The 23,811-nt window shown below is 46.7% G+C and overlaps 1 pseudogene; it reads left to right on the forward strand.

The window, feature by feature from the left end:
* LOC133422161 (collagen alpha-1(I) chain-like) overlaps window positions 1-23,811 on the forward strand; it is an 84,631-nt pseudogene that overhangs the window by 59,369 nt on the left and 1,451 nt on the right.

The raw sequence follows: 23,811 nt of genomic DNA on the forward strand, positions 1-23,811 counted from the left end.
ACACACACACACACACACACACACCACACACACACACACACACACACACACACACACACACACACACACACACACACACACACACACACACACACACACACACACACACACACACACACACAAACACACACACACGCCGCCGGGCGCGAGAGAACTCATAAATCTTAACGGAGCCATAAACGCCAGGAGGAGCGTCCTGGATCATAAAATAGAAGCAGGAGACACTGAGGAGGAGGAGGAGGAGGAGAGGAGGAGAGGGAGCTGGGGCTCGAACACACTCCTGCGAGCCAGGACTCTCTGCACTATCTCTTCTGCGGGTTCCTCAGTTCGACCTGCACAGTCTGTTCCACGTCATCTCTGAATGCGGAGTATTTAATGTCGTCCATTTCTTTCATGATTAAGCATACAAGTGGAAGAAAAAACAAATGTTAAAATGCTAAATGTGTCCCCAAACAGCCCAGTAGCGGCTGCACATCTGACGCAACAGTTTCTCTGTTTACTGCACTCAACTCTTCTTTAACCTCCTGAGATCTGGAGCAAACTCTTTTTCTTTTTGCGTTGGGCCTGAAGAAATGAAATATCCATGAGACGTGCACGCCAGGACCGCAGGAGCTTATTGGTCTAGATGTACTTTTTATTTGTATTTGTTGTCATGTGTTAGTAACTGAGGTGCTGGTTATTTAAAACCAGACAGTGTGTCTTATTTCTGCTGGAAAAGAATGACGGGCTCTTAAAAAAAAAAATCATGCTGATTCAGTTGACAAAGAAAGAAAAATACGAACTCACTGAGGAAAATATTAAACTAATTAAGGCATTGTGAAATAAACCAACTTTGATGGGGTTTTTTTTCCTCTGCGATTGTTAATTCTATTCTAGAGTACATTTTTAATTAATTATTTTATTCTATACTAATTATTTCTCCTATACGAAGACATTAGCCTGAGCTGGAAACATGTTATTAATTAAATCATTCAAAAATGTATATACCAACGTTAAACAGGGTAAGTTATTCGAAGTTAATCAAGTTGATTTGATCAGGTTGATGTCTTCCCGATTCCATTTGAATTCATAATATAATAATTATTTTTGGTATTTTTATTATTATTATTTATTATTATTATTATTATTATTATTATTATTATTATTATTAGTAGTTATTATGTTTGTGTTGTTGTTGTTGTTGTTGTAACATCTCAAAATAACAGAATTAGACCAGATCCACTGCCGATTTTAATACTAAAATAATAATATTCCCTGTTCCTGGGACTATAACAGTGACTGTGACTCGAACATGAAAACTGAGAAACTTATTTCAAACGCAATTGCGATATCTCTCTCTCTCTCTCATCTCTCTCTCTCTCTCTCTCATCTCTCTCTCTCTCTCTCCTCTCCTCTCTCTCTCTCTCTCATTGTGTGTGTGTGTGTGTGTGTGTGTGTGTGTGTGTGTGTGTGTGTGTGTGTGTGTGTGTGTGTGTGTGTGTGTGTTCTACTGGGGGAGGGGGTATGGGGGGCCTGCATCTTTCGGAACGCAGGGGTATTTTGAAGTAAAGTGGATTTATTTCTGCATCTCCAGCCCCCGTCCCCCCCAGCCCCGCCATCCCACCCCCGGCTCGTCTCCAGCTCACTTCCACAGCTGGAGACTGTACACTCCACAGTGGAAGCAGCACATTGCTACGCGTGGGAAAAAAAGGGTCACCCCCTCACAAGCAGCAGCCTGCACGGCGGCACTGATCTCGGGTAGAGGAGTGTCCGAGAGCCCGGTCCCGTTATTCCAGCCAGAACGGCCCCCGGGAGCAGTTAGGACCATGATGGGAGCGTCAGTGGGCAGGAACCGGCACCTCTGCGGGCTGCAGCCGCTGCGGAGTAACCTCACCTCCTCCAGGCTGCAGCAGGAGCAGCCCAGGGGCCGTGAGAGGGACCTGGGAGACCCGGAGACCCAAGGACCCGGGATCCACATCCAGAAACACGGATAACCAACCAAGATGCCATGGGGTAACGTTTGTGCAGCGGAATCTCAGTGCTGCTCTGCTGGCCGGCGGGCTGGAAGCCTGCAGGGTGACTGGTGGCTTGAGCTGGTTGTGTTCTGTCTCGGTTCGGCTGGTTGCTGGTTCTGTGCTGGCCGTGTGCGCCGCAGAGGCTGAACTGGGAGGAATCTGAGGCTGAACTGGGAGGAATCTGAGTCCATTGTTGTGATCATCATCATCAGCAGCAGCAGCAGCAGCAGCAGCAGCAGCAGCGGGCCGCGGCGGTGCCAGGCAGCGCGGCTGCTGCCGGGGCGGAGGGTGGAGGTGGGTGGGGGGCGGGCGGGGGGGCAGCAGGCAGCAGCCAGACTCCCGGTAAAGCTGCTCAGCTCGAGCTCTCGCCGGCCTGCCTGCAGCCTCAGCGGAGCCCGCGTCCCGGCGTGCAGACCCCCCCACCCCACCCCCCCACCGGAGCCCGGAGGTTTCATGCCGCAGAGCCGCCGCCGCCGCCGCGGCTCCCGGAGGTGCGTTGGTCGCTGCGTTACTGTCGGAGGGGAGGAGAGGAGAGGAGAGCCGCGCAAGAGCGCACGTCCCCCTGCTTTCCCCCGTCTGTCCTCATTGATAAGCTGGTGGCGGAGCCGGAGCCGTGATGCGGGGGTGCGGGGGTCCGAGCCGGCCCGGACCGGGAGCGCCGGGTGCTGAGGAAGGTAAGGAGCGGGCTGAGGCTGCAGGCCAGCCCGGGATGCGAGGGCTCAGAGCCGAGACAGAGACAGCCCCGTGTGCCGTGTGCGGGCTGCTGCTGCTGAGCGGCTGCTCGGTGATTTATGAGCTCCAGTCCCGGTTCAGGGAGAGTTCAGCCCGCTGGAGCTGGCTGGACCCCCCCAGCAGCCCCCAGCAGCCCCCAGCAGCCCCAGCCCTCCATTTCTGACCCTTCTCTCCTCCTCACTGAGCTGGGTTTTAAAGAAATGGCCGACCGTTTTCGTCTCTGAAGAATATTTTCTCTCCTCCGCGGGGATCCACATGATTTTTTCTAAAATTATTTTCATTTGAGTGTATTTTTTCATTGTCCAATCTTCACGTTTTGTGTGAGAAATCTCGTGTTTTGGACCTTAAATCCAGGCCATGATCATGAACAACAATAGCTCGTGTGAGGCCGGGGGATATCTGTGGACGCGCCTCTCCGTGGTTTTTGTGGGTTAACGCTGGAGAAGAAGCTCCGCGGATATTCCACGGTAATGGGTCGTCTAACCCCCCAGCCTGCACGGCTCTTCGCGACAGGCGCCATTTGTAACGTTATATCCCGGGATAAGACGCAGACACCGGACACCGAGCCCCACCCCCCCCCCTCCCCCCCCCCCTTCCCTTCCCTGTGTTGTTTTGGTCTAGCTGGCAGTTTCTCCGTCAGCAGCCTGTAAGTGGATTATTCTGGGGGGCGTCCGGTGAAGTTGGTGATCGTATTAAGCTGTAGTCGTACATGGGGGGGGGGGGGGGGGGGGGGGGACATTACGTGTCGTGTTTAATGGGGAAACAGCGTTATGATTTAATAACATATTCCTCCCACTCCCACTCCGCGGCCTCTGTCCCCCCCACACTCTCTTTCTTCTTGGGACTATTCCTCAGAGTAAATAATTAGGATTCCAGCTTGGTCTTCCAGAAAGATAAATGGCTGACATGTGTGACGAGCTGAGACTGGGGAAGACAAGAAACGTGACGGCCTTTACTCTGGAACATTTCAGAGGGAATTGAAGCCAATTATTTTACTGCAATTTCGGCTCTGGTCTGCATCTATTTGGTTACATTTGTTGGGTTTCGTTCTCTTCTGGTGTTTTTGTTTCGTTATGTGGTGCTGGTTATGTTCATTTGGTTTCTGTGCTACACATACACACTTAAGTGGCCTTTGTAATAATAATAATAATTATTATTATTATAAGCATTCACATAAAAAGCTATCGGGCCCCTCTTGCGCCTTTTTCCATCATTCACGCTTCATTTAATGTTGTTTAGAATCATTTAAGGTTTAAAATAAAATAAAATAAAATAAAAAAAGCCCCAGCAATTCAGGCTAAACAAATAAAACGGAGCGCCAGCAGATCATTTTCTGCAGCTCTTATCTCGGCTCGCCCAGCTCTTTTTGCTCTTATTTCTGTATTTATCCACGACCACATCCATCAACACATTCTCAGATACTCCAGTTTTATTTTGTATAAAATACGACACATAGAACCAGATAATTTATTCAGAATAATAAGCTTTAGCCGCCAATTATAGGCAGCTCCGCTTGTGTTTGAAACCTTCCTCAAAAATAATTTTATTCTCAAAAGAAGAAATGATACCAGGTGCTCTCTGGTGTCTGCCAACCCCCCCTCCGCCCAGGTGGTGTCACGGGGGGGTCAGCCTGCTGTTTTTACCCCATGATAAGAGCACTGTGGTCGCCCTCTTCATCTCTCACTTCTGCAGCTTCCCCTGACATCTGTTTCTCCCCTTTTTCTAAATATTTACGGCTGGGACTTTCCTACATTTTGAATAAATAGATATGCACCAAATAAATACGTATTAGTAAAAGTTAGAACATTTCATAAAGCTCTCCCGGATAGAGATGGATTTTCCTTTATCTCAGATGTTCCCCCTCCAGCCCGCTGACGGCTGAGGTGATAACATCCCTCTGAAAGCGCTTTTATCTTCGCTCGGTTCAGAAAAGCTCATCATCGTGGTGCTGAGCAGAAAATCTTAAATCTGCCTCCATCCAGCAAATATTCCATCATCTACAAGAAACATAAGTTTAAAATTAAAATAAGCAGGGGCTGATTTGAGCTGTGCAGGTAGGTGAGCGGACTGACAGAAGTAGGCCAGGCCGCGACATCACTCCCGGGACGGGGAACATGCAGGCCACTTTTCTGAAGCCGCTTCTCAGGGAAACGTCTCATTCAGCTCTAATGAAGGCAGGGAATAAAAAAAAACATTTAAAAATACTTTAAATAAAATTTACATCGAATGTGTGAAAAATTGCATGTAGCCTAATAGTTTAAAAAATATTAGAGCCCTAGACTTGATATATGACGTCACAGAGCGATGAGGTTCGACTGGAACCGTCTCTAGATGGTTCTGGTTGCCCTGGTGCCCCCTCCACCACAGCATCTGCTGGCTGTGCTGGTGGGGGGGGCAGGGAGGGCTGGGTGAGGAGAGGAGAGAAAAGCAGAGGTTTCTATTCATGTCATGTCTTTTGAGCCAGGAAGATGGATCTAACCGCCGTTTCTCCGTCCTGTGTCTCTAACCTCGAAGGTCAGCGTGCAGGGGCCCGTTGGAGCGACACCGTCACGTGACACCCGGTACCAAATGGTCTTCCGGCAGCGGGGTTCAGTAAGGACCGGAGCACCAGGACCCGCCGCCGCCGCCCCCCACAGACATGCACAAGACGACGTACTACGACGGCCCCCCCGCGCTCTTCGGGGGCTACTCGTCCTACCAGGCGCAGGGCCCCGCCAACGGCTTCGGGGGCTACGACGGCCCGGGCCCCCTGCCCCACCAGCAGTCCCCCTTCCAGGACGTGGACGCGTACGCGCACTCCGCCTGCTCCCTGCAGTCGCTGGGGGGCTCCGGGGCCCCCGGGGGCCCCCCCACCCACCAGCAGCAGCAGCAGCAAGCCAAGAGCAAGGAGCTGAATGGCAGCTGCATGCGGCCCGGCCTGGCCCCCCCGGAGCTCCTGGCCGCCCCCCAGGCCCAGGCCTCGCCCCCGCTGCCCCCCAACCCCAGCAACGGCACTGCCGCGGCTCCGCAGCCGGGGGGCAGTGCTGGCTCCAAATCAGCCCCCACTAAGTCCTCCAACTGCCCCTCATCTTCATCGTCCTCCTCCTCGTCCTCGTCGTCCTCGGCCGTGCCCCCCAACCCCGCCCTGGTCAAGCACATCTTCCCCTGGATGAAGGAGAGCCGGCAGAACACCAAGCAGAAGAACTGCTCCCCCAGCAGCAACTCTGGAAACGGTGTGTGACACACACACACACACACACACACACACACACACACACACACACACACACACACACACACACACACACACACACACACACTCTCTCTGTCCTGTTACATCCTCTCTTCTTCATCCCTCTCATCCCCCCCCTGCACTGAAGCTTTGTCACATTCATGTACAACAAGCCTCAGTCCTTACTTTTGAAATAAAACCCCGTACCTGACACCCTAGGTGGGAGTTGGGGGGGGGGGGGGGGGGGGGGGGGGTGTTTTTAGGATCTTTTGTGTATCCCCTCATCAGATTTTTGTTTTATTGTTTGCACTCGTAAAAAGGAACATTACACAGAGGATAAAGTTAAGAAAAGATGTGCAGGAGAGGTCATAAAAAACCCAAAGGGCTTATAAGCAACTCCCCCCTCCTAAAAAAAAAGAACAAATAAAAAACAATAATTCACAAAACCATATAAGCACAATACAGTATAACTGATAACTGAGTTATACGATACTTCAGAATAAAATTAAATAGCTTAGAAATATATTTGAATAATGGTAAATGAAAAAACAGAGATATTAAAAATCTATAAACTTTTTTCAGCTTTCTTTTGAATGCAGATAATATTGAGCATGTTTCACTTAGATGTTTTAAACCGTTCCACAGCACAACACCTTGATACATAATTGAACATTTAGCAACTGCGGATTACCTCCTCACCTCCTCTTCAGGTTCATTCATTCATTCATTTTCTAAAAGGAGGCAAAAACACGTGAAAATAAATGTATTTCACAGACAGACTTACTTTTTCCCAACGTTCATATAAACACCCCGCTGTCTCTTTAACGTACACCTGGAATACACCTGCAGTATCGTACACCTTAGAAATACAGAACCACAGAACCCCTAACTGTTCCTTAAAAAGGGGTTTAGTGCTCAAATAAGTTAAGGGGGCACGATAATCACACATCAGAAAAACTCACATATAACAACATTAACAGCCAGGAAACAGAATAATTGATATACTATTATTTTAACTGAGTCAAAGTTAAATTACATGTTCCCTCATTTTATTTGAGCAGTAGATGTTTTGAAAAAGTGTTGAACGAGATACCGAATAATAGTTTAAAAAGATGACACAATGAAAGCTGGAAAACAAATGAATCAGACACAAATATTACGGGATGGAGATTCCAGGACGAGCATATACAGTTGAATCACAAACAATTAAGAAAATCCTAAAAAAAAATCCAGTTTATATTTGTTGATATTGTTGATAAGGAGGTCAGCAGTGGACCAGAGCAGCTTTAGCAGATCCTGGAGAACAGGAACATCAGTATCTTCATTTCAAACCTCTACAGCTGCAGGCAGAAGGATGTTGGCAGGATGAGCTTCATATTTATGCACAATTAAAGACGTGTATTTTTTCATAAAAAATTTAATAGGAAGCAGACAATCAAACTGGAAGTGAATGGGAGAATACACTCGCCGGCCACTTTATTAGGTACACCAGGTGTAACCATAATAATACACCTGAAGACCATCAGTTCATCTGAGTACAAACAGACATACATCCCTTAGTCATTATCTGAGACAAACGCTTGTTGAGCCGCTCTTCAAATTGAGAAATGATGGAAGGTGATCAGATGCGACTGTTAATAGAGGTCGTAATCAGAAAGGCCCCACTCTCTGAGGAATTCCCTGGTTCATCGTCAGCAGTGACAGACAGAATAAAAACTCAAAGACAATAATAAAATGCTGAGCTCAACCCTGCCGGTCTGTTTTTAGGCTGGGCCGTGCAGACGTGCTAACTGGATGTTTGCAGGGAAACTGATCATTCACAAAGCCGCAGAAAAATAACAGCTCAGCTCTTTAAACACCGGGTTTAACTCATGGCTGAAAACTGAGGTTTTCCACTGGGCTCCGGTTCTTTTCTCTGACATTAACGCAGGTTGTATTCATTTAGCTTGAAGCTGCAATCAATACAGAAACAAAACAAAGCTCAAATTCACTAGAAAATAAAACAGAAATAGAAATCATATCAAAAACAGAAAAGTAGCCTATATCAGGAGCAGGCCTCTGGCATTTACTTTGACTTTTATTTACAATGTCGCCTTTACAGCTACTTTGACTATTTAAGATAAAATAAATATTATTTTTATCTACCCAGTGAGGTACTCACAATGAAAAAATAAACTTGCCTGATAAAAAATGTAATATTGCATTCAGGATATTATTGTTATTTTTCCAAAGACAAAAAGGATTTCCGTATTTTTTTCCGATAAGAACTCATTATTATTATTATTATTATTATTATTATTATTATTATTATTATTATTATTATTATTATTATTATTATTATTATTATTATTATTATTATTATTATTATTATTATATATGTATTTTATTATTTATTCATTCATTTATTTTGCAGGATGATGAATGGAGAGGATGCAGTAAATCAGCTAAATCAGAGTTATTATTTGTTGTTCTGGAGCATTTTCAGTCAAATATCTGGTATAATAGTTTAACTAAGAATCCAGACAATTGGGATCCTTTTGCCTTTATTATTCCTTAAAACGTAATATATCTCCCATTTTTGCTGGCTATCTAGTATGTTAAAGCTATGTCTGTGTTATATGACTGATTTAAAGTTATCTTGTAAAGCTGTGATAGCAACTTCCTGTTGAAAGAAAAAACACAGATTTTAACACCCCTTCATTCATTCATTCATTCATTCATTCATTCATTCATTCATTAATTCATTCATTCATTCATTCATTCATTCACTCAAAGTCACGATATTCACCCAAATCAGATGATGTCAGTACCTTGGGTTTCTTCCTGGAGTCTTACACCAGTCTAACTAGACTAACTGGGGTGTACAAGAGACTACAGCTTAACCAGTCTCTCAGGGTCTAACAAAGACTAACTGGAATCTAACAGAGTTAAACCAAACTCTTACTGGAGTCTTACACAGGACTAAAGTCTAACTAGCCTCTAACAGGACGCTAACTACAGACAACAGTTAAACTGGACTCTTACTGGAGTCTGAATGGAGACTGTAGTTAAACTGGAGTCTTACTGGAATCTAATTAGACTCTAACTGGAGTCTAACTTGACAGTAGTGTTTAACTAGACTCTAACTGGAGTCTTACACGAGACTAAAGTCTAACTAGACTAAAAGGAGGCTAAATGGAGACTACAGTTAAACTAGACTCTGACTGGAGTCTAACTGGACTCCAACTGGAGTCTAACTTGAGACTAGTGTTAAACTAGACTCTTACGAGCGTCTAACTAGAGAATAGAGTTAAACTATACTCTAACTGGAATCTAGCTGGACTCCAACTGGAGTCTAACTAGGGACTAGGGAGTTAAACTGGAATCTTAATTGAGTCACAGTAGAGTTGGGGTCTAACTAGAGTTTAACTGTAGTTGAGAGTCTAACTTAAGTCAAACTCATGTTGAGTCTAATTGGAGTCTTGAGTCTAAGTGGAGTCTAGGTGGGGACTGGAGTCTAACGAGTCGGGGTGGAGACTGGAGTCTAACGAGTTGGTGGTGGGGACTGGAGTGTAATGAGTGGAGGTGGAGAATGGGGTCTTGCTGGACTCAGCAAGGCTTAAATGAGAACTTTGGCTTCAGCTCTGGGCTGAAGCAGCAGCCGCTCCTGCTGCCTCAGCTGCTGTTGCTGGAGGGCCTCTCTTTACAGCCAAGATGCAATTTAGGTGTAGCGGGCAGCACCGGGGCGGTTGTCTCTTAATAACTGCCACAGTTATGAAGTGTTGACAACTAATATCAGGGGATAATTCAGGCTGCCTTCCCAGACCCCCCTCTGTTTTATTAACAACCTGAATGCTTTCAATTTCCTACAGCATGCAGCCAACTTCTACTGCTTCATCTCCACCCCCCACACACCTCTAACCAGCTTCATTTCCTCATCTATTTACCTATTTTTTCTGATTGTGTCCTCATCTTCAGTACAGTCAGCTTTTGGTGTAACTGAACGAGTTTGGAGATTTTTCCACAGAGATCATACCGAACTAGAATTCAAATATCTTACTAATGTGTTAACGGAAACAGGAAAAAACATGCCGTGGCCACATTTCTGAATGAATTCAGATGGATGTTTTGGGTCTTTGACCTAATTCTAATCTGGCAGCAGATTTCTTTACACCATTCCCCAGAATATCAACATCAACCTCTTTTGTCATGAAGCCAGTAAAACCAAGCAGCGAAACTCCTCCATCTTTCAGGGTGGGATCTGTGTAGTCGTATCCCTGTGTCCAACCATCTCCAGGTTGGTGTCGTTTAAACCTCAGTCCGACTTTGACGTGCCGCTGTGCGGAGGACGATCGTGATGAAAAGTCCTTCATGAAACCTGAAGTCTGAGGAAGTCTGTTGAGCAGCAATAATCTCTGCAGACATCTGGAGATTCTTATGGACATTTCTCAATGTTTTCCTCTCCAGAGTCCTGGACTTGCTTTCAAACACGCCCAGGACGGGTTTAAACTCCATTTGTCTCCTTGTACTTTACATAGATGGAGAGTTCAAGGGGATACATCACTTCCTGGCCAGTTACTACCTCATAACTCACTAAAAGTTGTAGTCATCCAATTCTATTCCCTCCATTTGGGTTTGTTTACACCTGATCCGTCCACGTAGACGACCACAGCACCGTAAGGATTACTGGACGTCCGCAAGGACACATCTGATGAAAGAGCAGGTTCTGATCAGGATATGTCAAAAAATCTGAATTGGGCTGGAAGTGTGAACCACGCTGGGGTCTTTCCTTTTTGGCATTGTGATGTCACTTCGTAAGAATTTAAAAGGAATCTCAGTCAAGTGTTGAAGTGGTATAAGTGCTGTGGAGTGTTTTAAGTTAGGGTCAAAGGTTAATTGATTGATCAGGTGAGATATGAATGCCAAAATAACTTGGGGTGTAAATCATTCTGACCGTCCCTGTATCCTGTCATTGTGTTGGGGGTTTACTGACGTTTTCCTCTCTGCTCAGCGTCCGGCGGAGCTGAGAGCGGCAGCGGCGGGGAGAAGAGTCCCACCAGCAGCTCGTCGGCCTCGTCGAAGCGGGCCCGTACGGCGTACACCAGCGCTCAGCTGGTGGAGCTGGAGAAGGAGTTCCACTTCAACCGGTACCTGTGCCGGCCGCGGCGCGTGGAGATGGCCAACCTGCTCAACCTGTCCGAGCGCCAGATCAAGATCTGGTTCCAGAACCGACGCATGAAGTACAAGAAGGACCAGAAGTCCAAGGGCCTGAGCTCCAGCTCCGGGGGGCCCTCGCCCACAGGCTCCCCCCCTCTGCCCATGCAGTCCTCCGCCGGCTTCCTGAACTCGATGCATCCCATGGGAGGGGGCGGTGGAGCCGGACCCTACGACAGCCCCTCTCCACCGTCCTTTGGGAAGCTCCACCAAGGAGTGTCTTACTCTATGTCCACTGCCTACTCCAATGTCCCCATGAAGGGCTGCCCCCCCCAGAAGTACGGTGCCCCAGATCCGGACTACGGAGACCCCCACCCCCACCACAGCCTGGTCCAGTCCAACAACGCTGGGTACGGGACTCCTACCATGCAGGCCAGCCCGGTGTACGTGGGCGGGGGCAGCTACGTGGAGGCCATGCCCGGCTCGGGGGCCTCCATGTACGGCCTCAACCACCTGGGCCCCACCCCCACCCACCACCAAACCATGGACTACAACGGCGCTGGGCCCATGTCGGCCAGCAACCAGCACCACGTGGGCGGAGGGGGCCCCCAGGGGCCCTGCGACGCCCCCACGCACCCAACCTACACGGAGCTGTCGGCGCACCACACCTCGACTCAGGGCAGAATCCAGGAAGCACCCAAGCTCACGCACCTGTAGCAGGTTTGGAACTGACCGTAGGAAGTAGTGACGGGGACAGATGCAGCAACACGACACGATTCACTCACATAACCACAGGACGCTGGGGGGTCAGCAGGGGGGGACAACACCAGAGCCATCCAGTGGTTTAGAAAACTAAAATATTAACAAAAAAAAAGCAGGAAGTGGTTTTTAACGTCGTCCAATCACCTCCCTGAATTCACTGCCATCAGCATCCAATCAGATTTCAGCGACGCCCTCAAAGAAACTGCCCATTTATCAAAAAAAAAGTAGTAGGCGCCAAAGATTTGGAGTCATTTTTTTAACTGTCGAACACATATTTTTTAAAAAGAGCACAAAATCTTCTAAAACTCCTTTATTTCCTTACGAGGCCGAGCAAAGTGCCGCTCATCTTTGACGTTCTTCATGAGCAGGACACTGATGAAATCCTTCCACCAGCTAATGATGACAAACTCACACTGTGGATTTATAATCTGCTGACAGACTCAAAACCTCTGAACAGACGTCCACTTTGGCACGTCTAGTCAGGCTAACAGCACGGAGTTAAGCTTTCAGCAGCGTAAACATCCGTTAAAAGGCAGGTTTGTTTAGTGCAAGTCAGGGAATGATAGGAAATCTTCCAAGACTGGAAGATTTAAACAGAAACTGTTGAAACACAACAGTCAAAGCAGTCCTTATTTCACTATGGGAGCCTTTTCCCTTCTTTCTCCACCTTTCATTTAGCACGCCAGACTCCTCTTATGTATGATTCCAACTTGTTAATGGTGTGGGAGGTGTGAGGGGGGGTTTCACCCCATGATTTGGTTTAGAATTATTGTTAAAAACGACAAGGGCAAAATCTAAAATGACAGAAAGATGTCTCTATATTAAAGCTTTTCAACAAAATAAGAACTAATCTGATACATCAGTGTTTGCTCCTGAGGGAGGGGGTCACTTTTCAGCAGTAGTAAAGCTAGAATGTACTAAAAAAGCCAACAAACAAACAAGCTATAATGAACCTCTCAGAGATGCTCTGATGTCTAAAATTGTTCTCTGATGGTGAAATCCCTCCCTTAGACACTCACGTGCACGGCTCCTCCGCCTGCAGACGGAATAGTGGAGGTTTTAATGGGCAGTTAACGAGGTGGGTAGATTTATTGCGCTGGGTTTTCTCCCCCTGCAGGCAGCACATGTTGTTGTCAGCGAAGCTGAGCTATGTGGAGGCCTGCACCTCCCTGTCAGCTCCAGAGAGGCAGAAAAACACTACAGTCATGCCAAAACTGAATACCCCTGCTATGGTTTAAGCTCGGTAATGAAATCACCTGACCGTGGTGGGCTTTAATGTTACACAAATACAACCTCAAATAAACTGCAACCTTTAGTTTCCAATAAAGCCATTATTCATTTAACGAAAATGAAGCCATAAAGACATAAAAACGTCACGAGGGCAATACCACGCAAGCGTGGAAGTCTGCCCTAAGTGCCCCCATGAATCAACCGGCTGCACATGCATCTGTTGCAGCAATGACGTGAAGTAGACGTTTCCTGCACGACTCTATCGGCCTCACGCACGGTTGTGGAGGATTCTGGCCCGTTCTCAGCTGTTTGGTAGATGCTGCTTTGTTTGGGATCATTTCCTGTCACATGACCCGGTTTCAGCCAATCTTTATCCGTCAGACAGACATTCTCACACGTGTCTCTGGAAGTCTCTTCAGGTCTTCTTCTGTCCGTGTTGTGCATGGACGTTAACGTTGACTGTGTCCACTGAGGTCTGCAGGCTGGTTGGAGATCCTGGGTTCTGTATTTCTCTGACTATTAGTCTGATTGTGGGGTAAATCTGCTGGGTCTTACACTCCTGGGAAGTGTATAATCTTTCCCACCGTTGACCTCCAGACAGGTTAGAAATGGTTTTGGAACCCTAATCAGATCAATGTGCTCAAACAACTGCTTCTCTAAGACTATTGCTGATATCTTTCCCTTTTGGCATTGCATTGAAACACATCTGAATGTTCCAGTCCAGTAAACTGCCAAAGCATCTTGTTTTGTGGGGATCTGGACCCCTGCTGCTGATCAGTTCATCAGTGATGATGATCAGCAGAATCTGACTGCAACTCTCAAGTCCTCTTAAAGCTGTTAGCTGGTACTTAGTATTACATGATATATAATAATTCCTCCCCCATTTTGGCTTCATTTTTTTAAATAAATAATGTCACAATAAAAATTAATAATGCCGATTAGGAAAAAAGGAACAAGTGAAACCGGGGCGTGCTACGTTTTTGCACGACTGTAAAGCTGCACTCGTCTAAATCTGTGCCTTCTGCTCATCAAGCACACGAAACCACTGGACGGCCTTCACCTCACTGTCTCCTTCCTGCAGCACCGTCTCCACCTGTCCAGAGTCTTCACTAGCCTCCCGTCTCCCGTCCATCCCACACACACACACACTCTCACACACTGTCACACACACATCCCTCCCAATACTGTGACAGGGTCTCAGCTCCACGACTGGCTTGCTCCCACACACACTCTCACAAACACACACACACACACACACACTCTCACAAACACTTCCCTCCCACTGTGACAGGGTCTCAGCTCCATGACTGGCTTGCTCCCACACACACACACACACACACACACACACACACGGATACACGTTTGTGTTGTTGTTTCATCTCACGCACTCACACATGAAACTTCCTTCCACTGGTGTAAAACCCACGGGCAGAGTCTGCCAGCTGCTGACGTGTTCAAACAAACACGCGAGAGGACATGAAAGAGAAACTCTCAGTGTCCTTACTTTGGCACATCATCGAGACAGGGTAAAAAAATAAGAGTGGAGAGAACTATTTATTTATGTTTGGGTAGGTCAACGCCCCCCCCACCCCCACCCCCACCCCCATCCCACAAACCCCCGAAAGAGAAAAAAAAACTCCCGTGTCCTCCACTGGAGGGTAACAATGCGTGACGGTCCTCATTTTCTTTGTTTTGTTCTCACATGTCTTGACTTCTAACATGGAAACAGGGTATATATCTGAACAAAAATGCATGTCCCAGAAATCAGAGCGTGTGTGTATCACAGACTTTTAGAACAACTGGGTTTGACGTGTTAGGGAGTTCTGGGAACAGACCCCTCCCAACTCACGGACCTTCATCCAGCTGTTTCAGGAGGCGTTTACACACACGCTTGTCACATCTGGGCATCATTGTTGCACTTAGAGTTTACATTTTGATGGTTAAAGGTAAAAGATGATAATAAATCTTATTTTGAAGACGGAAGGCCTTCCAATCAAAGCGTCTTTCGTCCATGTGTGTTCAAGTGAACATTCACATATAAATATTTATTTGTTATAGCCAGTTTAAAAAGACTTTCTGTTTTGTATTAATATTATTTATCTGTCATGTATTTATATTGGGGAAAAATACTGTACTTTTTTAGTATTTACCTGTTCTGAAAAAGAAAAAAAAAACAAGATTGTGTTTCCTCTTGTCTATTGTACTGAAGTTACATTTTTTTAGTTCTTGTATTTTAGAGGAGAATAAGTAGTTTTTATGTTCCTACGATGACCCTTGTACATAAATGTCTTGGCGTGTACAGGGACACGTGTCGGGGGGGACAACCACCCCTGCATAGTCTGAAAGTAGAGACAAACCTTTAGCTGGAGAACGTCTTTTTGGAGGAAAACAGTTTCTTTCTTTGTCCTTTGTAGCTTCTTTTCTTTAACTGTTCGGAGAGTTGTCTGTCAAACAATTCTTTAATAAAATCTTATGTTATTCAGAGTTAATCGTCAGTCTTTGTGAAAAACCACTCAAGGTGAGCAGGTCTGTTAGTCAGAACCTGCAGAGACCTGACCCTGAGCTGCAGGAAAACGTCACTGCCAGGTTTCTGGAGCATGCTCGTGAAGCCTCTCTGTGGTCTGCAGAGGAACTGTGGGTTAGTCCCAGAGTGAACCAAACTAACAGAGGGATGGACCCCCTCTAAACCTGACACAGATGCCGAGAGATGTCGTAAACATGAAATACACAAAAATCCCTTTTTTGAGAGAGTGAGAACCTTAAATTGGGTGTTCAAGCATCACTAAGAACCTCCACTATAAGGCCCAATCCCACTACACCCCCTACTTTCTTCCACTAGCCCTCCCTCACTACCACTACTCCTAAAAAAGAAGGGACAGATTTTAGGGCACTTGAAATCTTCCCAGGGGCCTGTCCCAATACTCCCCCTACCCCTACTTTCAGCACCACCCCTAAAATCAGGAAGCTGAGAGCCAAAAGCTGCTTTAATTTCAGCTGTAGCGCTGTTAATATGCCACTTTATTAAGTTTTAATATTTTTTCAGGCATAAAAGTAACCGTTAAGATCCCTAACCTGGGCTCAGTTTATCCAGATAACGCCTGTTAAGAAATTTGATCCGATGTTTTCGGCGATGAGAAGAGCCACCGGTCCGGAGCAGCAGCCGGAGTACAGACGTGATCGCCGGGTCAACCTGCGCCGTCGTCCCGGGGAGAAACCTGCAGCTCTGTGGAGAATTACCGCTGGCTGAAATAAATCATTTAGGAAGATAAATGTTAGTTTAATAAATGAAATCTAACAGTTGTAGCTACGCCTGTTAAGAAATTTGCTCCGAAAATTTCGGGATTTCTGCCTGCCGGCTCGGGAGCTGATTTATGGTTCCGCATTAAATCGACGCAGAGCCTACGGCGTACGGTACGGCGTACGGTACGGCGTACGGTACGGCGTACGGTACGGCGTACGGTACGGCGTACGGTACGGCGTACGGTACGGCGTACGGTACGGTGTACGGCGCGTGTCGCCGCGTAACCTATGCCGTAGGCTCTGCGTTGGTGTAACGCGGAAACATAAATCAGCCTTTATTCTGGCGAGGTTTGAGAAAGACTTCGCAACAACGGGCAAACGAGTGATCATGTACATTCACTGAGTGAATATTATCAAAGTAAAATATATATTTCTCGCTAGAAATGTAATCAAAACGCATTTTTATGCAGAAACTAACTCAAAATATTGATTTTATTCACTAAAAAATAAGAAATCACCGCCATGTTTTTTTTTTTGATTCAGTCTGCAAATAACGACGAAAAGCATTCTGGGAAATTTTTCTGGCCCTAGTTCAACTAGTGAACATCGGAAAACCCTTGATCCGTAGGGCAAGATTCTTAGTCACTACCCTCGTTTTCCCCACTCCCCCTATGTGAAAAGAGGAATTGGGACACCACTACCCTCACGGGAACACGCAAAATTTAGGGGTAGGGATGAAAACTAGGGGTAGGGGGGGATTGGGACAGGGCCTAAGAACCTCCACTATAGCTCAAGCAGCCTGAATGCCAGTTTCTTATTGGCTGAGCTGCTCAGATCTGCAGGGATCTCTGGCACCACAGCTCCAGGTATTCCCGTCCAGTTTCCTCGTCTTCATCTCCACCCAAGATCCCATCTCTGTGGACTTGGATGGCACAACGTTTTCACGGGATTTTCAAAAGAATCCCACCCCCACGGAAAGGGGGTTGGACAGGAATATAGTCTAACTCCGCCCCTGTGACCGGAGAGTAAAGACATGGTTGAACGAGGAGCTGTTGCTCGCAGATGTTACATCTCTCGCTTACCTGAGAGCACAACATCAACATCAGAGTCTTTCCACTTCAGTTTCAGCACAATCCTGAAGCCCGCGTGGCATCAGAAGTGCTTCCTACAGCCGTCAGAAAGACGCCTTTAACCCTGCAGCAGACGCCCCGGCCGGTCTCAGCCTGTTACCTGCTGCCACAGTCCACTGACGATGAACGTCTCAAGTCAGATGTGAAACTATTTCCTGCTCCAAGTCTGTATCTCGGACTCAGACACCACAAGTCAAGGCTTGATCTGCCGTAGAGGAACGCTGCTGTTGCACGCTGACGGACACTAACCAGGAGCTCTGAGAACAGACGCCTTTCAGGTGCGGCTTCCCTGTCAATCATGTGTGTGACAGGTGACTCCTGAGCCCGGGTGAACCTGCTGCCTTCAGCTCGGTGAGGAGGTAGGAATGGGCGATATTTTACCGTTCACGATATACCGTCAAAAAAATTCCCCACGGTAAAAATGTGTCATCTCGCGGTACAAATGATAAATTCCCGTTGATGACGTTTTTGTGTGAAGCTGGATTATGGTTCTGCGTTAAATCGACGCAGAGCCTACGCCGTAGGGTAAGCGGCAACGCGCAAGGAAGGAAGGAAGGAAGGAAGGAAGGAAGGAAGGAAGGAAGGAAGGAAGGAAGGAAGGAAGGAAGGAAGGAAGGAAGGAAGGAAGGAAGGAAGGAAGGAAGGAAGGAAGGAAGGAAGGAAGGAAGGAAGGAAGGAAGGAAGGAAGGAAGGAAGGAAGGAAATGAGCCAGAAAGAAAGAAAGAAAAAAGGATTAAGGAATAAATTCCCTTTGCTGACGTTTTTGTGTAACAAACATGGCGGTCATTCCAGCTTTGCAATACAGGTGTACTAATGTAATTGTTTTTTATTAATTCAATGTAATTGGTGTAGTTTAGTAGCATTTAGTATTCTTTTGGAGCAGTGTTTTGGGGGCTCCAAAGACTGAATGTGGTGATAGATTTATAGTTACCAAGGTGGAGTTGAGGAGCTGAAGGCAGCAGGTTCACTTCAGCAGCAGCTGAGAGCAGGGGCGCCTCCAAAAATGTTTCATAGGGGGGGCCAGATGGAGCCACTTAAATTCTTGGGGTGGACACCAAAACTAAAAGCCATCATTGCAGGATTTTATTATACTGTTGGAGTGTCAAGGCTCAGAATTAATTAAAGAAACACCTACTGATATGCATTTGAGATGAAATGCATAACTGACAATATAATCAATGTGACCGGCATGTTTTTTTTTTTTTTTTATTGAGGCCAGTGGGGTGGCCAGTGGGGTGGCCAGCAAATTTGTAGGCGGGCCGTGGCCACCCCTGGCCACCCCCTGGTGGCGCCACTGAGCAGGTTCACTTCAGGAGCAGCTGACAGGACGGTAGTTCTGCTCTTTCAAAAAGGCATTCTTTTATCATATATTTTACTCGCCGTGACTGTGGTATATGTTCAAAAGCTGTGGTATAACAGAGCTATAACACAGCTGGGAGATGGTTGCAGTTCTGCTGGAATCGTTTTTTTTTTAATTTAATTTAATTTTGAATGTATTTACTTGTCTAATCCCAGTCTTAACTGGCCGTTGTTACTGGTTATTTTCTGCTGGATTTTTTCCAACATAGCGGGACCTTTTTGGATCTAAAGTTTCCTTCTTGAGAAACACATGGCCTTCCTCTCTCTCTGTGGCCCCGTTCATGCTTCCCGCCTTCCAGAGGAAGAGGAAGAGGAAGAGGAGAAAGCCTCCAGGCCTGCGCCTTCGCTCGTTCACGTGGTCCAACAGCTCCCTCTGCCCCCCCACCTCCCCCCCGTTATTTTCCATCTCGCGCGAGCTTAGAGCATAAAAGTTAGGACATAAATCAGGCTCCCATAAATAACGAGCGCACTTCCTCTTACATCTCCTCTGGACTAACAGACAATAAAACGAGCAACGAGCAGAGATTGGAGCTAATTTATGGCCTCGTAAAAGCAGAAGGAGAGCTCGGTTCGTACTTGAGCCGCGCGCGAACACGCGGCTTGCAGCCGGGCAGGGTCGCGGAGAGGAGCGCACCTTTAGGAGCGATGCAGGGGAGCAGACACAGGACTCACACCAGTCATAAACAGTTTATTATTATTATTATTATTATTATTATTATTATTATTATTATTATTATTATTAATATTATTAATAATAATAATAATAATAATAATAATAATAATGTTATTATTATTATTCCAGTCATAAACCGTTTATTATTATTAATATTATTATTAATAATAATAATATTAATAATAATAATAATAATAATAATAATAATAATAATACAAATAATATTTTTATTATTATTACAGTTTTATCCACTACCAAAACTGCCAAAGCCCCTGGATCTTAGTTCATCCGTATTTATCCTCCCGCGAGTTTAAGATCCAAATTCAAAACCTACTTATCAAAAACCCAAAAAGAACACATTTGCTGCCGCCATGCAGGAAAAGTGAGATCAGGACTTGGTTCTTTCGGAGCTCACACTAAAGAGTTAATTTTCGAGCAGAGTCGCTTAGTTCTGGTTTGATTTGAGGTGTTTCTGATCTGGAGGTCAACCCAGGAGTCTTTCTGCGGCACGTATCGATTATTGGAAAATCAACAATAATTGCTGAACCTCTCCAATCTCTGGATTTTCTGTTTGTATTGTTTGTATCATAATAAAGAAACAGCAAAGTAAGCAATGTGAAATCTGAATAACTGCGCATGTCTGTGTGGAAATACAGCAAGTAAATACAGTTATATAGCAAAAACGAATTTGTATATATATATATATATATATATATATATATATATATATATATATATATATATATATATATATATATATACACACGTGTCCCCCGAGAAATTACACACAGCAGGAAAAAATACCTAAAATCAAATCAGTCCCTTAAGTCGCTCTATTTAGCGTGAAAATAAAAAAAAAATAAAATAAAAATCTCCTTTCCGTTAAAACTTATAAAAAACTTTTGCCTCATTCAAGATTCATGAAAGTGATTTTAGAGAATAAAAATAGAGAGTAAAGTGAAACTGTTGTGTGTAGCTCCTCTGTCCTGCAGCTCTACCCACTCATGACCTTCTGCTCTGCTGCTCAATGCCCCACTCCCCACTCCCCACTCCCACGCACCTTTCTGCCTTTCGGAGTTTTTTTTTTTTCTTTTTCTTTTTTGGTGCCTGGGGGTGAAACACCGTGAGAAACATTAGGAGAGTCTAGATAAATCTGAATCCCTCACTCTGAGTGGATTCTACTTAAACCCGCGGCTGTGTTGTCCGTGAACGCGCGGGCCTCTGCGAGCTGCAAAAACAAAACCAAAAACACACACACACACCAAGTCCTGGCTATCCCAGCAGAGAGGCCGAGTGTGGGGCTGAAACTTTTCTGGTTATTCAGGAGGAGAGGGGGGCGGCTGCTGTCAGACCCTCTCAAGGAGAGAAAGATTGATCACCGCACTTCTTTTTTTTCTTCTCCCCCCAAAATATCCTGCTCTCAACTCCGCGGCTCTGCTGCTCGAGATGGATCTACATGTGCGTCCTGACGCGCGTTCTCATGAGCCGCTGCTCGGAGCTAATCTGTGCTGGAGAGGACGCCGGCTCTTGTTTTTTATTATTAAATCTTATCGTGAGGTGGAACGAGAGCGCGCACGGAGCGCTCCTGTTTTCTGCCGCGACCTCGCTGTGAACTCTGCACATTCTTAACAGACACGCATCACAGTAGAACACGAGTGTGTGAGAGAGAGAGGAAAAAAGAGTCTGCCAGAAAGCGCTGCTCTGGTTCTTGATAAGATGAAGACAATTTTCGGGTTTCTATCTCCCCTTTGCGCTCATGCACACGCGCAGACACTTCGGCATTTATCACGGACGCATGGAGATTGATATGAAAGCAGAAATGGCTCACTTACACCCCAACACGCCTCTGCTCTGTCTCTTCTCATGTCTAAGCAGCACTGAGCACAGATCTCCATCATCCTCTCCTCCTCAGCTGCATCTCAACCCTCTCCAAGTTTGCTGAGCCACTCTCAGTCAGTCTGTGTGCCACTATATAAGATTAATGAGGGCTGTAAAGATTTTTTTTTTTCGTTTCTGACATGGGGAGACATATTGTAGACGGTGCCGTGCAGCTCCGTCCACCTCATGTTAACCGTCACCGCATCACTGTAACACAAACCCAGTGCGCCATTGTTTGCGCCTTTCAGCGGCGGGGACGCGCGGACCTGCCGCCCACACGGTAGCACATGGCGGCCGGGACACCTTCTCTTCCAATCCCCCCCCAATCCCCCCCTCAAAGTGTACCCCCCGGTAGGACCAAACAAAGGCAGATACAGCCTCTGTTTGCCTCAGCATTTGCTAGAAAAATAATACTCTTGCTTCCCACGGACGTCGCAGCCCGCGAGGCCCGGGCCTGCCATTGGCTCTCCTGGGTCACGTGACCAGGAATTGGCTGCAATTTCCCCCCATAGCTCCTCAGTTTAGCCTTCCCAGGTCCCCCCGCGCCTGTAATATAACCAATATACACAATTATGATTTAGGAACCGCATTCACGCCACTGCGGTCACGAGCTCACACGCTGCTGCTTTTTTTTTTATTTTTCTGAAGAGCCATATTGGTTTGTATGCGTGTGCGCGCGCGGGGGAGCGTGCGTGGATGTGTGTGTACGCGTGTCCTGGTTGTGTTTTTCTTTTTTATTTTGGGGCAGGGATTGCTCGGGTCTCGCCGTTTGAGGGTGAAACCAGTTTGAGGAATGAATGATGAATTTTGAATTTGAGAGGGAGATCGGGTTTATTAACAGCCAGCCTTCCCTAGCAGAGTGCCTGACGTCCTTCCCTGCCGTCCTGGACTCATTTCAAACTTCATCAATCAAGGAGTCGACAGTAATTCCGCCTCCCTTCGAGCACACGATCCCCAGCCTCAGCCCCTGCGCAGCCAGCCAGCCCGAAGCAGCAGCAGCAGCTGGGAGCCAGCAGCACCGCAGAACCTCCGGCCATGGCCCTCACACGCAGCACCGGGCCGCCCTGCACCCCTGCCCGGCCGTGCAGGCCCCCGGCCCGGCCCCGGCCCCCCCGGCCGCTCCGCTGGCCCACGAGTTCCCCTGGATGAAGGAGAAGAAGTCGTCCAAGAAGAGCCCGAAGGCTGGGGGCGCATCCATCACCGCCGCGGCCCCGTCCTACCCGTCCCCCACCGCCTCGGGATACACGTCCGGGGGCGTCGAGTCCCCCCCAGGTCGGTACAGTACCACAACGTATGTGTCATTTCATGCATCATGCTTCGATGTTAAACGGAGGGAATCAGTTTGTTCAGATCACATTGTCTTTTTTTTCTCCTCTCATCCGTGCATGTGCGCGTGCGTGTGTATTGTGCATTGCTGTGATGCTGTGGTAGAATGGAGGCATATGTGCCCCCCACCCCGCAGTGCGCTGCAGTGCTTTATTCATGTTATCATCATTTGCTATGCCTTAAATCTAAATTATATTCACGGAAACGGAATTATTTTTGAAAAAAATCATCTCAATTTTCAAAAATGCCTCCTGTGCATGTGCATGATTTATAGTGCGTGCATGTAAACGCGCACAAAGGAGGGGGTGCGTCGGTGCCTCCTGCTGCAGATGAACGCTCCCCCATCTCCTGCTCGCTGCGTGCGCGTTTCCACAGCAGAGTTTTAGTTTGGATGCTCAGAGCAGCTGATAGCCGCCATGTTGGATGGAATAAGGGAGGCAGAGAGTCTGGGGGTGGAGGTGGTGGTGATGGTGGGGGGGGAGCTCGACCTGCTGCAGGAAACCTCGTTTTCTGGGCTTCTGTCCATTTCTGTCCGTCTGACTGACCCCTATAGGATTTTTATTGGATTTTTATTTTTTCATCAGATCACATATCACCCTTCCGTGCATGTGCGCTTGCAAAATCCCAACCCCTTTCAATTTTAATAGGAATTCTTGTTTTCTTCTCCTCCCATCTAGTTCAATTTCCTGTGAAGCTGATTTCATTCACCAAGTCCTCCGCGGTTTTAGCGCAGCCGGATTCGTTTCACGCCGCTGCCACGCGTGCACGCACATTTCCTCCCCATCTGGAGATGCATGTATCTTTCTCTCGGTGCATTTGTCTGATCCAGAGCTGCAATCTCACCCGCGATACGCCAACTCACCCAAAAGCCTCCCTGCAACCCAACTGCGTCTCTTTCTTTATTTCTCTCTCTCCGTCTTTCTTTGGGGAAATTATTTTATTTTAATTTCAACGGCACGTTTCTATTTTTGTTTGTTTATCTCATGTAGGCTAGAGCTAGGAGAGTGTAGTTCTGTATTAAAAGACAGTGTGTATTTGTTTTTTTTTATTTGTAAGGATCCCCATTCGTTATGCCCTTAAACACAGCTAGTGTGTGTGTGTATGTGTGTGTGTGGGGGGTTTTTTTTCATGACATTTCCGATG

This window comes from Cololabis saira, chromosome 21 (assembly GCF_033807715.1).
Source record: "Cololabis saira isolate AMF1-May2022 chromosome 21, fColSai1.1, whole genome shotgun sequence".
NCBI lineage: Eukaryota > Metazoa > Chordata > Actinopteri > Beloniformes > Belonidae > Cololabis > Cololabis saira.